This window comes from Anser anser (genome assembly GCF_964211835.1).
Source record: "Anser anser genome assembly, chromosome: 3".
In the NCBI taxonomy this organism is placed as follows: Eukaryota; Metazoa; Chordata; class Aves; order Anseriformes; family Anatidae; genus Anser; species Anser anser.
The window spans coordinates 22,795,759-22,813,022 of record NC_139722.1 but is presented as its reverse complement, the minus strand read 5'-3'; the positions used below and the strand labels follow the sequence as shown (position 1 = coordinate 22,813,022).

The 17,264-nt window shown below is 40.7% G+C and overlaps 1 long non-coding RNA gene across 1 annotated transcript; it reads left to right on the top strand.

Moving 5' to 3' along the window:
* The first annotated feature begins 767 nt into the window (after positions 1–767).
* Positions 768–16,941, top strand: LOC310896428. Its single transcript, XR_014581479.1, has 3 exons — positions 768–876; positions 4,757–4,843; positions 16,042–16,941. It is a non-coding gene; the product is annotated as an uncharacterized lncRNA (long non-coding RNA).
* Positions 16,942–17,264: the final 323 nt, after the last annotated feature.

Here is a 17,264-nt window from a genome sequence, read left to right as displayed (position 1 = left end):
AGATTGATATAGAAATTTCATTGGAAGACAAAAAATATATATATTTTGATGAACTTGCAGTTATGAAGCACTTTTCAGTGCAAGGTAGATACTACTCTCTGATTAGGGTATTTTGGTGAATCCTTTGTATTCTCCTACACTTAAGAAAACCAGCAGGCTCTGGTAGTTAGATTATGATATTACACTTACACTATAAACAGGAGGCTTCACAGCTTCAATTCCAGTGAATTAAGAATGTCTCAGTACATCACAGACTGGCTGCAGGGGAACCTATCAGTTGTTTCCTATGAAAATGTAGGTATGTTTCAGTGCATATATGGTCAATATATAGACAATTGTCAAAGAATGATGAAACAAGGAGCTGAAGAAGTAAACAATCACACCAAATGAAATGTGCAGCATAAAAGCACACTGAGATGCTGGATTAACGTTAAAGAACTGTAGAGACCAAAGTTCAAGGGCAAGTTTTAATGTATATTTTCAAGATTCCCTGTAGCCTGAGCTTATGATGTCTTAAAAGGTCGACTGAAGGAAACTCAGCAGTTAACAGCCCTGCTTCTCTTGGGCAAGGAACCCTGAATGAGTATAACTGCTGAGATAAGACTGTAAACTGAAGCTTGCATTAAATAAGGAATATTGCTTCCTGCCACTCTCTAAGCAAGGTGAAAATCTTTAGCCTTGCCTTTTCCTAAATAAACTTATGAAAGTATATGTATTTGTGTGCATATAATGTATTAAATAACACGACTTCATGCTCTTTTTCTTTAAGTGGAAGATGAGAAAATATTTGTGAAGCTAATGTGCTTTTTGCTATTTAATGCACCATTGGAAAGCATTTACATTTGCATTTAAAGGTCACACGAATTAAAAATAAAGGTGAGAATGTTTCTATGATATAACAATGAAAAAAATAATTTGTTTTACATTAAATATTTTTCTTTCATATTAATACTTCAAGATGGTTAGAAATTGATGTTTCAGTTTTCTTGTTTCCCTGAAAAGAAAGAAATCTTGTTTTAGTTCAAGCTGAAGAAAATCCAATTCTTCTCTTTTGCATTCCTTGGTACCTACTTAGAATTTTTGAAACAAACAAAAAAATAAATCAAATTAATTGTGTTATCCTTCCTGCTCTAGCTCAGATATATTTGTTATACTAAACTACACAGGAAAGAATGAACTTGTCCTGACATCTAATCACATAGGCTATGTGATTAAAGGCACATTAACACAGAGGAACTCAGAAGTCCCAGGGCAGGTGAGACCCTGATCAGAAATGTGACCCCATACAGACTTCTCTGTCCCAGGTGAACCTCAGCCCCAGGTACTCCGGGGACACCCCACAACAGAAGTCAGCAAGGGTAGCTCTCCAGGGCATCTCAAAGACTGAGACATGACCCTGCCCAGAGGCTCATTGCTAAATATTTTCCGTCGTGAAGTACTCTATTTTGCATGTGTATCTGTGTATGGGAGGGCTGAATGTTAGCACATGGAGTCAGGCTGTAGGTCACAGGGGAATGTGTGCATGGGGTTGCAGTAACTGGAGAGATGAGTGCATGACTACTGTGTGGGTATGTAGGTCAGTGTCAGCAGTCACTGTGAACGTGTTGGGCTCACCAGTGAGTAGCATAAGAGTTTTATGATCCAAGTACTGTGAAGGCTGCAAACTTGGGCTAGGTACTGGAGAGATTAAAAAGGTCTGGGAGTTGGTTACCAAAGGGAGCAGGGAGGCTATGGCGGGCAACCTTGGCAGACTGCCAGGTGTCCACCCAGCTGCTCTCGAGATGGGGAGATCTCTTACCAATTATCATGATAGTTAAAACAGAGTTGACTTTGGAATTTAATTTAATGACAATTAAAAAGACAGTAGGAAAGTGAGAAAAAAAAGACAAAAACAAGGACACTTTCCCCCACCACTCCCTTCTTCCCTGGCTCAACTTCGTTCTTCTTTCACTCTTTATTTCAAAAGCAATTTCAGTATAACTAACTTCTTGTAAAGGAGATTGTTTTTCCAAGTCACGTTTAGGGCTCTGTCTTCTGTTCATATTGTCCTGTTTTGATATAACATATATCTTTTATGTACAGGTAGAAGTGGTGAATCTACTGCTTGATGTTTTGTTGTGGGGAAAAGAACATAATTTGTTCCACTGTATAAAATAACAATTGCTCCAGCTATCTTAATCATATTCCACTTTAGCTTAAAATCATCTCTTCCTTGCCAAATCTCATTGTCAGTAATCATTCCCTGTCTTCCTTGATTTTTCAAAAGCCTTTGATGCATTTGACTATGCTCTGTTTCAAGCAGCCTTGCTCTACAATTGTTCACCTTCTCTTGGTTTTTACTTCTGCAGCTTCTCATTTCAAGTTTCTTTATTAACCATATGCTCTAGCAAGCCTATTCCCACTGTTAAGGGAGAATTCTTCCTCTTTGCTTTCCCCTTGATTGCAGTTGCAATTCAGTGTGTAGTTCCTTTTTCAGCTCTTTTAGCTATAGCTGAAGGACCAAATTCTTGGTCTTTGTCTCTTTTGCAGACAATGATCTGTCCCTGTATTTCTTTTTATGTCTTAATATGCATTTGCTGGTTATGGCCTAGCGTCTTCTCATACCCTCATCTTGTCCTTAGGGATAGTTTATACCCTTCTTTTATCCTACATCTGACTCTGCCTCTTCTCCCTACTTTAGTTTGTTGTGTGTGACCTTAGGACCCTAGCTCCAACCCATGGCCTCTCTTGACTGTTGGCTTTTACCCTCACCTCTGGTTCCAGGCAAGCTAGAAGAGAAGCGCTACTTATTTTCCAATCTAAGCCCAAGTTTGTTGTACTTTTTTTTTTTTTTCATGTCTGTGGCATAAAACATTCTGTATTTCTTTCACTTGTTCTCTACCACTTGCAACAACAGCATTTCTAAAAATGTATTTTTTACGTCTCCTTATTAATCACATGCATATCTCTGGTAAAATTAGGCAAGATGTATAGAATATATTCCTTGACATGTCATATATTTGAATATAATTAGATTTTTATTCATCATATTTGATATTTTTTCTCTATTGTTTTGTCAGTATTACTAAACAGATGGCTCAGAAAAAATGTCTTTGTATAGAGACCAAACTTTTAACCTATCCATGCAATGAAAAGACATCAAAGAAGATTCTGTCTAAGTTAAATGGATGCACATTCTTGGACTTTTATGTTTCTGATTAAAACTTGTGCCCTTGTTATGTTTATTTTTAGGATTAGAGGTGGTTTATCATAAACCAGTATGCAGAACAAAGCATAATCACACAATAGTTTAGTCACATTTCCTGAGATTCATTTGAAGTATTGAATTTATAGTTTATCGATACAGTTCCATTAACATATCCTAATTATCATCAGAGGGACAAATTAAATCCATTACATTAAGGACTGTTTACAGAGTGGACGTACAGTATGTATATTTGTGGTGGTAGTATCTTTTATGATCATTGAATCATTGAATGGCTTGGTTTACAAAAGCATATTAGAGATCACCTAGTTCCAACCCCCCTGCCATGAGCTGGGGCGCCACCCACTAGACCAGGTTGCTCTGGGCCCTGTCCAGCCTGGCCTTGAACACCTCCAGGGATGGACATCCACAGCTTCTCTGGGTAGCCTGTTTCTGTGCCTCTGAGTGAAGAATTTCCTCCTAACCTCTAACCTAAATCTCCACTCTTTTAGTTTAAACGCATTCTCCCTTGTCCTGTCACTATCTGGCTGAGAAAAAAAGTTTCTCTCCATCTTTTTTTATAAGCCCCTTTTAAGTGGTGAAAACCTGCAATAAGATCACCCCAGAGCCTTCTCTTCTGTAGGCAGAACAGCCCCAGCTCTCTCAGACTTTCCTCATAGGAGAGGATTCTGTGATTCTATGACATGAAGCTGTGATATGGGACTTTCAGGTTGGATACGAGGAAAAGGTTCTTCACTGAGAGGGTAGCTGGGCACTGGAACATGCTACCCATTGAAACAGTCACGGAATCAAGCCTGCTGGAGTTCAAGAAGTATTTGAACAATACCCTCATATGGTTTGATTTTTGCATGGTCCTGTGCAGATCTAGGAGTTGGACTTGAGAATCCTTGTGTGTCCCTTCCAACTCAGGATATTCTATGATTCTATGATTCTTTTGCAAAGACTTATGAATCCAGAGGTGTCTTTATTATCATGATTTTTAGTTATCAAATTTATTTTATTTTGGGGGATACTGTGGTAATACTGACAGGATATATATATTTTTTTTTCAATACAGATTTTTATAGAGAGAGTCATTTTAGAATATTTTAACTTGAATGAATTTTACATTGTTACATTTAAATGAAATAAAACATGTACAAAGATTCTAAATGCCATGACATTGCAAGTAACTAGACATACCCTATGCAGACATATCCTAAGCTGTGCATCAAAAGATAGAATGTGAACACCATGCATGACAAGTAGATTTTGTATATCATCCTCAAAGGATAATGGGATTTTTTTGATCTGGACAACTTTTCTTTTAACCTATGTCTAAATATCACTTCATCAGTTTTCTATCTCCTACAATTTTCTTGTATAAGCTCACATAGATTTTCTTTTACTTTGGGTGTCATTTGACATTGATTTTTTTTGACAAGCCATAAATCTTTATGGAAACTATATTGAAATTCAGCATTGTTAACATTTACGTACCTAAGACTTTTATTTGCAGGAATTTTCTTTTTTCCTTTCTCTTGCCATATTAGTTATTTTATGTATTTCCAGTCCCAGGATCAGCTGGGGACAGCTCGAACAGAAAGAACAGAGGACTCTAGAGATAATGAATTGTGCACTGTCACCTGGGAGTTTCAGGTATCCTTGGCACTTGCTTCTCCATATATCTTCCTTTGGGTTTTACTGTTGGGTAGTAAAGTTGTTGTTTTAGCATTAAACAGCATTCAGGGACCCTGATGATGAGGTCACTTTCTATTTTCACATTCATCCATGTTGGTCAGGATAGGTAGGCATACTTCTGAAGGGAAAAAAAAAAAAAAAAAAAAAAAAAAAGACTGCATTACAATAACGTTTTCTCATCTTTTTTCTAATTAAAATTACTTTTTTAAAAAAGTTGTTGAATATAAAGATTGTGTGTTGACTACTGGGAAAGTAAAAGAGTACTTCTTCCCTCAAATCTCTGAAAATAAGAAAATAAATACAATTAGGTTCAGATGTGCAGGCAATTAACTGTACTGAGAGAACCAGTGTGCCTTACAGGAAAGGGAACATTTTTAAAAGAAGTATTAATGCTCATTTTCATTTTGCCTTAATGGTCACAAATATTAAACTGGGAAAAGCTCATCAGTAATTATGTTATTAAGCTCACAGAATAAAATATGAACAGAAATTAAATGTTCTTGTTACGAAAAGAATAAAAGAATGGTGAAGATGCAACAGAGGTTTCTAGAAAAGTCAGGGATAAGACATCAACTGAAATATACCAGAAATGGGTAAATGCTGCTATATCATATGTATAACTAAAAAACATAAAGGCAATATTATCACAGTTGTACTATAGCAACAACTTTAAAGAGTTAGTGGCTACATTCTTGAAAACAATACCTACAGGTTACACATGCTAGCAAAAAAAAGAAGGAAAAAAAAAAAAAAAGCAAGAGCCATCGGTAAGAAGATAAGTCTAGTGATCAAGTCTAGTGATTTCATCATAGAGAATTTCCATTTTTTGAAAAGATATCTAAGTTATCTTTGTCTAAACTATCTGACTTCAGAAGCTGATGAATTACCTAAGACTGGAGAAAGATAGACAATATCTATGTGTAGAAAAATGGGGGAAAAAAGGGCTCTAGGCAATTATAAACCAGACAAATTTTGCTATTAACAGGTTTGTGACACAAACAATAACATGAATTATTAGCAAGCATTTGAACAATAGCATTGTGAGATTAAGTATGACACAACATGGAGTTCTCAGAATGGATCACATCAAATACCTGTGTTATACAAGAGAGTCACGGAACAAGTACTGGAATAAGTAAAGTTTTGGTACTCCACAGATACATCTTTCTTATGCCATGTCTATTAATGCTTAACGTGGGCAATGTTAGGACAATCTATTGCATGACAAACTTAAATGCAAAGTAAGATCTTCTAAAAACTATTATATGCTGAATAAAAAACTGACTGTTGTTGCAAAAGGAAAAAAATATATCAGTAAGAAACTCAGTCATTTTATACACAACAAGCAAATAAGTAGAAGTCTTAATAGAACTATTGGATTCTGACTGCCTGTTGGAGAAGTCATTGGTTTGATATGCATCCTATTTAAAAATACTGGTGTTGATTTCTTAGTCATGCAATAGTTTAAGAAACTGTAAGAGGAGAATTGAAGATGAAACCAAACTGTAAAATGTTCATTTACTTGAGTAATTTGCCATATTATGCAGTGTTGTCATAAACTACATATATATCATTACCCCAAAATTATTTTTGGAACTTAAAAATTCAGAGTAAGAAATTTAAGGAGTCTATTAAGTTAAGCAATGCAAAAATTCTGGCATCACTTTGTCAAAATAAATTGAATGCATTAATCAGTTAAATCAAATCAAATCAAATCAAAATTTGTTACCTGTTACCTATGAAGAATGTGCACAACTCAGTACAGAATTATTGGTCATATTTTGTTTTATTTCTATCGCACTGTCACAACTAACTTCTCCAATACCAGCCAGTCATTCAGAGAACAAAGTGACAAATAGCAGTCTTGCCTTTGTCTAAACAAGTACTTTTTAATTCTCTTCAACTAAGTCTATTGATCTTTTCCATGAAGAAAAGAGTCTTCTGTGAATCTTTTCATTTATAGAGTCCTGTTGCGTTTGTTAAGATACATGCTTCTGTGAATTTATGTTTAAGTTAAAACACAGTTAAACAAATATGACTTAAATTTAGAGGAGGTTAGGAGGACCTGTTAAAGCAGATGCAGAGGAAAGCTATAAAACTGATAGAAGGCTGGAGCACCTCATCTATAAAAAAAAGGCTGAGAGAGATGGGGTTGTTTAGCCCCAGATCAGAAGAGAAGGCTCTTGTGAGACTTTATGGCAGCCTTTCAATACTTTTAAGAAAGATGGTGAGAGACTTTCTACAGGGGCATGTAGTGATAGGAGAAGGGATAATAGCTTTAAACTGAAAGTGGGTAGATTTAAATTAGATATAAGGAAGAAATTCTTTACTCAGATAGTGGTGAGGCACCAGAACATGTTGTCCAGAGAAGCTGTGGATGCCCCCTCCCTGGAGGTGTTCAAGGTCATATTGGATGGGGCCTAGGGCAACCTGATCTAGTCTCTAGATGTCCCTGACCATAACAGAGGGGTTGGACTGGTTAATCTTTAAGGTCCCTGCTAACCCAAACACATATTAAATCCAGAGGTAAGGCAAAATACATAGTAAAGCATACTGGAGAAGAAAATTTCTTTAATTACAAAAAGGATTAATCTCCTTTTTGAGGTACATCAGATGATCCATAATTTGAGAAGACATTCAAATAGTCTTATCAATGTGGTGTCCAGAACATGAAATTATCTCACATCACAGTCATTACTACGTCTAGCACCTGTGGAGGATAAAGTAATAAGATTCAGTTAAACCAGCTGACTCAAGGAAATACTTAAAAGATTTTGTTTTCTTGGTCTGTACTGCTGTTAACATAAGAAGATACCTCTAACATATTTTGAATACTCTTTACTAAATTGCTGTATTACATTTAAACAGCTGGTGTGAGAAAATATTTGCCATCATTCTATATGCAGAAATTTATACTTATGCATTCCTTCAGTGCAATGTGGGTGTAGATGTCAACTAAGATATGAATTACAGATCACTGATTAATGATTTTAAAACACTTCTCATGAAGTCAGTGCATACTGATGACTTGATTAGATTTGCTAATGTGCCTCTTCATGTTCTCTCTGGAAAGCTCCTGGATTTTGTCAGTTTGTGAACTTTAAGATTATTCTAAAGCTTGGATATTCTGACTTACAATAATGTTATTATTGCAGTTGTGATACATGAACATGATCATTTGCAGAAAGGTCTTTTGGTGGGTGTTGTGTGTCAGAACACCTGCATCAACTGCTCTATTCTACTGCAGAGAATGCTCATTCCACTGTGGATTGTATAAGAATGCAGCCTGAAGATAATATTCAGCACTAATAGAATTTCCACTTAGATATCGTGTCATGTTTGGGGAAATGTATGACAATTTGTGCAGTTCTAAGCCATAAACCAATTCAAAAGAATCCAGGAGAGAGCAATGTGCATGATCACAATTCTAGAAAATTTGATTTTTGAGGAAATACTGACCATTGTCACTTTAAATATCCTAACAAAGTACAAACCAGTGGGACACTTCATTTTCAAATACATAAAACATAGTTTTGTGAAAGAATAAAGGGAATTGTTTTCCTTTTCAGTGTGTGTTTGAGAAGAAATAATGGGATGCCAATGAAGCAAAGCAAGTTAAGTGCATTGTTAGAGCATACCACAAAAATGTCCAAGATTAAGAGGAAGAGGTAATTTTGTTACTCCAAATAGGAAGGGAGCAATCTTTTCTATATAACAACACTGAAAAAGACAATAGATTGGAAAATAAAAAGAATAAGTCAAGTAGAAAGTATTAGAGAAATGAACCAGTGGATAATTCTTGAAATCTGTAGCTTCTTTCCCCCAGAAGTGTTTAAGAACAGAGAGACAGAAATATAGGAATAAGATTGCATCACATGCAGGGTTAACAGCTAGTCAACTAAGCTAGGGTATATCAAAAAATATCCTGTGCAATTTATGTAGACTAAAAAATCACTCCTTATGTGCAAAGCCAACGATTTATGGCTAGTGAGATTAAAGTCTTAAAAATCCAATCAAATAATAATTATTAGTCACATTACAATGTTATAGTCCAAATTATCCAATTATTGCAGCTCATTTCCAATAATGATACAGTTTAAACTGATGTACACTATTCTATTTTCTCTGGTGTTATATACCTTTCCTATATTTTTCTGGGTCCAAAAGTTGAGGAAGATGAGGGAGGTCAGAGCAACTCATTAGCATCCCAAGGTTATTAACAGCAGAATTTAATGTAAATGGTTTTTGATGTTTTTGATGTTGATGGTTTCTTACTCATCACTCTAGTTTATTCTTGGTGTAATTTTTTATGTTTTGTAATATGCATGACACCTTCAACTCCTTTGTGGGTCCACCACTCCCTTTTAGATCCAAATAGACTATGCATAGTGTAGTTTGGATATGTTCTCCTTGTTCTCTTTGTTATTCCTAAAGCAGATTGTACCCAACTACAAAGGTTGCATTAACTGACTGTTGGTGAAAGGGCCTGGGCCTCCGACTTCATCCTGTGCCTTGTACTTACAAGGCCTTTGCCACGTATTTTGTGCTCGTACTTTTGGAGATCTCTAATAAATGTTTTATTTCTCAACAACCCTCATCCAGTGGCTTCCTGATATTACAAGTAACGTGTTAATACAACACTGTTAGATATTTCAAAAACAGTTAATTCTATAAAAACAATGATATATCAAATTATATGAGCAGACACAATGCTTTGGTAGTAGCTTTTCAGCAGTGCCTGATGGTTATAGCAGTATCATTGGTGTATTCTCAGAAATACTCTACAAGAGTAATTATAGCTAATTGTAGTAGGAAAAGGAATAAATGCATTCTGAAGTTCTCTTTTAGTACTAGAATTCTATTTTATATTCTGTACCATGTTGATGGGCTGCTAGCTCAAAGATAATACTTCAAGAAAAAAAAAAAAGGAAATTATGCTACCTATTTATTAATAGGTTAACAATAAAGTAATGTCCACTTCCATTCCAGCTGAGATACTATCTAAAAAGTGATTCAGTACCTGGTGAAACAGCTATGAGAGAAAGGAAAAGGCTACATAAGCATATACATTACTCCACAGCAGGAAGAAATACTGCCAAAAAAGGATTACGATCTTATATTTTTTAAACTGTTGTATTTTCCTCAGCTGTGATTAAAAAAAAAAAAATCTATTTCATTTCCAGCAAAGTATTTTCATATTGTATAGAGTATATTTCCAGAACTTTGGGAGGAAAAAAAAAAAAAAAAAAAGCTTAAACATTAGCACACCAGTTAGCACATCTAATATACTGAAGAGAATTTCTGACTGTTATCGTTAGAATGTTAATTATGTTACCATAAATCAGCATCTCCAGAATTTTCTGTGTACAGTGGACATGTAATATAAACATTGAGACAGTTTTGCAAAATGAGACATTTTGCAAAATGCAATCAGAAAGTACAGTGGATTTATGTTGATGTGAGTGGAATTTCACATCGTGACTTTAATAAGTGTGGAGAAGACATTGACATGCACTACTCTCAGAGTGACACTAAACCTTATGCCACTTTGCAGGAACATGTAACATGTGACACTTGGAGACAAAATTCAAAGCTGTATCAATGTAACTTGATGCGAAAACATCTGAAGACAAGTCATGGTAGCAAGCAATAGTTAGATCACCTGTTTGAAAGGATTGCAAAGACAATTCAGATACCCTGGAGTGCCTGAATTCTTTTCTGTGTGAAAGTATTTCCCATTACATATCATGCCAGCTCTACAGTGTAACCTACCAAAAAATTATGTATATATATTTCACAGATTCACAGATTCACAGATTTCTCTAGGTTGGAAGAGACCTCAAGATCATCGAGTCCAACCTCCGACCTAACACTAAGTACTCCACTAAACCATATCCCTAAGCTCTACATCTAAACGTCTTTTAAAGACCTCCAGGGATGGTGACTCCACCACCTCCCTGGGCAGCCCGTTCCAATGCTTAATAACCCTTTCGGTAAAGAAGTACTTCCTAACATCCAACCTAAAACTCCCCTGTCGCAACTTTAGCCCATTCCCCCTCGTCCTGTCACTAGGCACGTGGGAGAATAGACCAACCCCCACCTCTCTACAGCCTCCTTTCAGGTAACTGTAGAGAGCGATGAGGTCGCCCCTGAGCCTCCTCTTCTCCAGGCTGAACAAGCCCAGCTCCCTCAGCCGCTCCTCGTAAGACTTGTTCTCCAGACCCCTCACCAGCTTGGTCGCCCTTCTCTGGACTCGCTCGAGCACGTCCATGTCCTTCCTGTAGCGAGGGGCCCAAAACTGAACACAGTACTCGAGGTGCGGCCTCACCAGAGCCGAGTACAGGGGCACAATCACTTCCCTCGACCTGCTGGCCACACTGCTTCTTATACAGGCCAGGATGCCGTTGGCCTTCTTGGCCACCTGAGCACACTGCTGGCTCATATTCAGCCGACTATCCACCAATACTCCCAGGTCCTTCTCGGCCAGGCAGCTTTCCAGCCACTCATCTCCCAGCCTGTAGCTCTGCTTGGGGTTGTTGCAGCCCAGGTGCAGGACCCGGCACTTGGCCTTGTTGAACTTCATACAGTTGACCTCAGCCCATCGCTCCAGCCTATCCAGATCCTCCTGCAGAGCCTTCCTGCCCTCGAGCAGATCGAGGCACGCACTTAGCTTGGTGTCGTCTGCAAACTTACTGAGGGTGCACTGGACGCCCTCATCCAGATCATCAATAAAGATATTAAAGAGGACCGGCCCCAGTACCGAGCCCTGGGGGACTCCACTAGTGACCGGCCTCCAACCAGATTTGACTCCATTCACCACAACTCTCTGGGCCCGGCCATCCAGCCAGTTTCTAACCCAGCGAAGCGTACGCCAGTCCAAGCCCCGAGCAGCCAGTTTCTCGAGGAGAATGTTGTGGGGAACGGTGTCAAAAGCCTTACTGAGGTCAAGGTAGACCACGTCCACAGCCTTTCCCTCATCCACCAAGCGCGTCACTTGGTCATAGAAGGAGATCAGGTTCGTCAAGCAGGACCTGCCTTTCATAAACCCATGCTGACTGGGCCTGATCGCCTGCTTGCCCTGCAAGTGCCGCGTGATGACCCTCAAGATAATCTGCTCCATGAGCTTCCCCGGCACTGAGGTCAAACTGACAGGCCTATAGTTCCCCGGGTCTGCCCTCCGGCCCTTCTTATAGATGGGCGTCACATTGGCTAGCCGCCAGTCAACCGGGACCTCCCCCGATAGCCAGGACTGCCGATAAATGATGGAAAGCGGCTCGGCCAGCTCCTCCGCCAGTTCTCTCAGTACCCTTGGGTGGATCCCATCCGGCCCCATCGACTTGCGCACATCCAAGCTCCGTAGTAGGTCGCCAACCATTTCCTCATGGATAGCGAAGGCCACATCCTGCTCCCCATCCCCTTCCACCAGCTCAGGGCACTGGGTGTCCGGAGAACAACCGGTATTGCCGCTAAAGACTGAGGCAAAGGCGGCATTAAGCACCTCAGCCTTTTCCTCATCCTTAGTAACTAGGTTTCCCCTCGCATCCAGTAAAGGATGGAGATTCTCCCTAGTCCTCCGTTTCGCGTTGATGTATTTGTAAAAGGATTTTTTGTTGTCTTTAACGGCAGTAGCCAGATTGAGCTCCAGATGAGCTTTGGCCTTTCTAATTTTCTCCCTGCACAGCCTCGCTACATCCTTGTAGTCCTCCTCAGTGGCCCGCCCTTTTTTCCAAAGATTATAAACCCTCTTTTTTCTGCTAAGCTCCAGCCGCAACTCTCTGTTGAGCCAGGCCGGTCTTCTTCCACGCCGGCTCATCTTTGGGCACGTGGGGACGGACCGCTCCTGTGCCATCACGATTTCCTTCTTGAGGAGCGCCCAGCCTTCCTGGACTCCTCTGCCCTTCAGAACCGCCTCCCAAGGGACTCGGCCAACCAGCGTCCTGAGCAGCTCAAAGTCAGCCCTCCGGAAGTCCAAGACAGCAGTTTTACTGGTCCCCTTCCTGGCCTCGCCAAGAATAGAGAACTCTACCATTTCGTGGTCACTCTGCCCCAGACAGCTTCCGACCACCACATCTCCCACCAGTCCTTCTCTGTTTGTGAAGAGAAGGTCTAGCGGGGCACCACCCCTGGTAGGTTCACTGACCAGCTGCGTCAGGAAGCTATCTCCCACGCTCTCCAGAAACCTCCTAGACTGCTTTCTCTGTGCCGTGTTGTGTTTCCAGGATATGTCCGGGAAGTTGAAGTCCCCCACGAGGACAAGCGCCGACGATTTTGCAACTTCTGTCAGTTGCCTATAAAACTCCTCATCCGTCTCCTCATCCTGGTTCGGCGGTCTATAGCAGACCCCCACCAGGATGCTAGCCTTGCCGGCCTTCCCACGGATCCTAACCCACAGGGATTCAACCTTATCATTCCCAGCCTGGAGTTCCACAACATCAACATCAAAAGATTCTCTAATGTAGAGAGCCACGCCACCACCCCTTCTGTGCTGCCTGTCCCTCCTGAAGAGCCGATAGCCAGGCATTGCAGCACTCCAGTCGTGGGAGCGGTCCCACCACGTCTCCGTGATGGCAACCAAGTCGTAGCCTGCCTGCTGCACAGTGGCTTCCAGCTCCTCCTGTTTGTTACCCATGCTGCGTGCATTAGTGTAGATGCACTTCAGCTGGGCCATCGCCTTCTTCCCCGGCCTAGCCATTGTTTCCCCCGGCACAGCTCCAACAAGCCTTGTTTGAGCCCCGTCCCCCTTCTTACCTAGTTTAAAGCTCTCTCTATGAGCCCCGCCAGCTCCTGGCCTAGGATCCGTTTTCCCCTTGGAGATAGAGACCCATCTGGGGCCATCAGGCCGGGTGCCGAGTAAAGCTCCCCATGGTGAAAAAACCCAAAATTTCTATGCTGGCACCAGCCTCTGAGCCACCTATTAACCACATGAGCTTTCCATGTCCTCTACGTGCCTCTCCCTTCCCCCGTAGGGATGGACGAAAACACCACCTGCACTCCCGCTCCCTCCACCAATCGTCCCAGCCCCCTATAGTCCTGTTTGATGGCCCTGAGGCTTCTCTTTTCAACATCATCGCTGCCAGCCTGGACTATCAAAAGCGGGTAATAGTCAGAGGGGCGAACCAGGTTTGGAAGCTTCCTGGTAACGTCTCTGACCCTGGCCCCAGGGAGGCAGCAGACTTCCCTATGTGTGGGGTCAGGCCGACAAATAGGGCCCTCCGTTCCCCTGAGGAGGGAGTCGCTCACAACAATCACCCTTCTTTCTTTCTTGGTGGAGGCAGTCCTGAGGCGTGGAGTCACCTTCCTCACCTCAGACATCCTCCCGGGTAGGCTTCCTACCTCATCCTCACCCACGGGTCTCTCGAGCTCCAGGGCCTCAAACCTATTGTTCAAGGGCACCTGGGAAGGCGGTGCCGGCAGGGGAGGGCATCTCCTGCGAGGTCGAGCAGGGATCTGCCTCCATTCCTCCTCAACTCGCAGGTCCCCTCCCTCTGCCCGATGGCAACAGGGCAGGGGGTCCACCCCCCTTTGGGGCGTCTCACCCTGGTCCCTCTCCCTCCGGTCATGCAGGGAGTCGCTCCACCAGTCTATCTCCCGCTCGCACTCCCTGATATCCCTCAGTCTCTGCACCTCTTCCTTGAGTTCCGCCACCATGCGGACCAGGTCGTCCACCTGCCCGCACCTCACGCAAGCAGTCTCCCTGCCTCCCGCCGATGGCAGCAAGAGGCTCAGACACTCCCCGCATCCGGAGACCTGAACTGCCACATGTTTGGACGGGCAGTCGGTCTGGGTGTGCACTGACTTCCTAGAGAAAGCACCGTGCCTGGTGGAGACCATTGTAGCCCAGCTGACAGGAGAGTGCCGTTAGAGGAATTGTCCCTATGGGCGGGTGTGAGCGCTCCGCCCTGCCTGCCCGCCCTGCCTGCGCCAACTGCCTCGCTAACTGCCGCGTCGCTCCCTGTTTGCCGGCCCTGTTGGCCGCGCTCCTGGTCGCTCGTGCTCCCTAAGGGCTGCCTTTGAACGGCCGGGGGGAGGAGCTGTCGCTGACGCTGCTGGCCCCGCCTACGCCTCGTCAGCCTCCCTCACGAGGGCTGCCGGTGCCTGGCGGCTCCCTCACGTAGGCTCGATGCCCGAAAAATAGCCCTGCCTGTCCCGATCCCGCGCTCCGCTGCAGCACGCGTCTGCCCCGGAGCCGGTCGCCTCGGCAAGTGGCGAGACTTAATTTCATTATGCTAGACTTAATTTTATATGTGTGATTCTTATCTGATTTATACAACATAAAATATGACGTTTCCATGAAGAAGTATTTTGTTATGAAATTGCAAAAACAATAAGAAATCAAAATCTGCACTTATAATTTGCACTTATATATCTGCACTTGATAATTTGGAATTTAACAGTGGATATAAATTGGAAGTTTACTACCGCTTACTTTGTACAATGTGCTAATATTAAAATAGATGGATGGAACTTTTAATTTTTCAAAGTATCAACAATCTGTTGCCCTAGATATGATTTTCCAGTCAAAAGCAAATATAAATAATTAATGGTACTCATGCGAAAAGAACAGTGACAGACAATTTAGTGTACAAGTCAGCTTCTCTTTCGCTCCATAATTCTGATAGCTTCATCTTTGTGAGACTGATATCTATGATCCCTGCTGAGTCCCTATCTATAAGATCCCTATTGTACAAGAATATTTGATTTACATTATTCAACCTCTAAGAGGTTCTTTAAAGACACAAAAGGAAATCAGCTATAACAAATGAAAAGAAAAAAAAAATTCCAAAAGAAGTATTTCAGACACAGGAAAGTATAATTCTAAAAAGTAAGTTGATTATTCTAATCAGTTGGTCCATTAAAAAAAAAAAAAAAAAGTGCTTAGCTCTATTTATTTAAAAGGAATTCCAAATACTTTATAATCTTAATTTTTTAAGAAAATCTTGGTATTGTTATTGTATAAGCTCAGCTGCCTGAACATGAAAGATTTATATGAAAAATGCAGGCGTTTGCAACTTGTATTGCAGTGTGCACTATTCTCAGATTCATAGAACAAACATGAATGAATGAACTCTGTATACTAATGCTTCAAACTGGTAAATAGTTTATATGAATTAGAGGAGGCAAGTGACTGAAAATATTGTTTCCTTTGTCTGTTGTAGGAAAACAGCCACTGGCGATACAACTTCTATATGTGCAGAGTGAGGGAACATTTGCTCCAAAACATCCAAAATCAGCATCCAGATTATGGGGATAGATTACACGAAAACACACACACACACACAAGTTTCAAATGGACAAGCACCTTTGGTACCTCATGAATTTATGAGGTATGTTTAATTACTCCTTTGAATCCTTTCAGTGAAGAGGATTATTTGAGGTCAGAGAATGGGGAGAATATTAATAATTATGATCTCATATACTCTGAGTGCAAATGATCCCAATGTTAGCACTGAAATCATTAATATGGATATTCATTTTGTAACAGCAGCTCATTTACTCCAGCTATAATTGTCCCTGGTATGTATTTAGGGATAAAGTGATGTGAAATGTTTCTTTGCAGAAAATGTTGGTTATAACGTATATGAAACTGGGAAAAGCTATTGTTATAACAGTTTGATGTATACAGAACTGAGGTTTCATGTGAAAAAAATCAGAGGAAAATACATTTATAGCCTATGTATTTTAGTCTAAAATAAAAAAAAAAACCGAAGCAGTTATACCACACAAAACTGTGAAAAAGACAGATAGTGCACTTTCATCATATATTAATCAGATTTGTCTTTTCTACACACATAAAATTCTTTAGGTGTAATCCGCACAACTAGAAGATTTCTAGAAGGTGTCATCAATCATTTATAGTCACTGATAATATACATGGAATATAATCTTCAATCAGAGTGAAATTCTCCATAATGACTTCAGATCAAAAAAAAAAAATATATATATATATATATATAGGTTATCTGTAAATAGAGAAAGAATTTAATCACTCTATAGGATTTTATTTTCTTTCAGACCAAATTTTACATTCTTCACAAATAAAATTTGAAATAGGCCTAGTGTATTTTATCCCACCTAACAGAGCCTGAACCTACTTTTTGTCATACATTCATGCAGGGGTGGCAGTTATAATGGAGTTGGTGAGTTGTGTTCCCATCAGTCATTTGTAGCCCTCTGCCCATGGGATTTCTGCTTCCTAACCGTGCTAAACATGGACACTGCATGCGCTGGCACCAAAGTGCGATGACATATTAGGACAAGAGGCACACAATGACTGCCCAGCAACCACCTATGGAACAGGGGGATCCTTATCACTTTCAGAGCCACTACTGCATTTCTGCATCTGGAACAAAGAAAAATATATGCCCTGAGGACAATAAAT